The sequence below is a fragment of the Tupaia chinensis genome, unplaced genomic scaffold, assembly GCF_000334495.1.
Source record: "Tupaia chinensis unplaced genomic scaffold, TupChi_1.0 Scaffold000146_1, whole genome shotgun sequence".
Lineage (NCBI taxonomy): Eukaryota > Metazoa > Chordata > Mammalia > Scandentia > Tupaiidae > Tupaia > Tupaia belangeri.
Window position 1 is genome coordinate 8,682,365 of NW_006159616.1, and position 923 is coordinate 8,683,287.

Consider the following 923-nt stretch of genomic DNA (forward strand, 5'->3'; position numbering starts at 1 on the left):
CCGCCAGCAAGGGACCCCCGAGGCAGGCGGGTCCGGGCGCGATTCCTGGGAGGCTGAGGTATCCCGCATTGGCCGGGCGCGCCTGCAGGGGAGCGGGACCCGGACTCCTTCCGGAGGCAGACCCCGACCAAAAAACTCAGGACAGATGGCCCCGACGGCCCTCGCTCCCTTCCCTGGCCAGGCGGTGAACCGCAGACCCTCTCCCCCGCGCCGCGGGCGGAAGGCGCGGCAGCGCAGACTCACCCGGGCTGCGGCGATTCGGCTTCGTCTTGGCCAAGCGGCCCCGGGCAGGGGTCTCCGCGATCGCCCCACCCCAGGGTGCCTCTTCGGGACCACGCTCTTAGGGCTCCAGGCTCGAAGGGGTCTCGCAGAGGGAGCGCGGTGTCGGAGGGCGCTTGGCCGGCTCCGGGAGCTGGATGCGGACGCAGGAAGCACGGCCTCGGAACACCGGCTTGCGGGAGGCAGGGAGGGCGGCTGCCACCGCCGGAGGCCGAGAGCGGCGCCGGCCGGGCGTGGCCTCCAGCGGGGAGAGGCACCGCCCACCCGCAGACCCTCCCTCCAGGCCCTCAGCACCACCCAGCGGCCCAGAAGCTGCGGTGGGCGGGCACCCACTTTCTCGCCTCTGGGGGGTGGGGCTGAGATTGGCGAGTGGGGACGCTGGGCCTAAGTTACCTCCCTCCCCCGCTGTACAGAGGTGGATACGCGGGGGTGGGCCGAAGGTGCAGAGCCGGGATATCCCAACAACCCGAGAGGAGAATTGAGTGCCGGACGAGGGGCTGGTCTCAGGACTAGAACCCGGGGCATCTACTAGTTACTTCCTCTCCCTTCCAGACGAGGCGCGGGTGCCGAGGCAAAGCTCCCAGGCCAGCCCGCCACGCCAACCGACTGGACGCTCACCCCCTCTCCCCCCGAGGGGGGGCTCT

The 923-nt window shown here is 71.6% G+C and overlaps 1 protein-coding gene across 1 annotated transcript in view; it reads right to left on the reverse strand.

Annotated features, from left to right (window-relative positions):
* TMEM51 (transmembrane protein 51) overlaps positions 1-519 on the reverse strand; it is a 64,975-nt gene extending 64,456 nt beyond the window's left edge. The window contains exon 1 of the mRNA XM_006145269.3: positions 244-519. The gene's annotated coding sequence lies outside the window, so the exon portion shown is untranslated. The remainder of the gene's footprint in view (positions 1-243) is intronic.
* Positions 520-923: the final 404 nt, after the last annotated feature.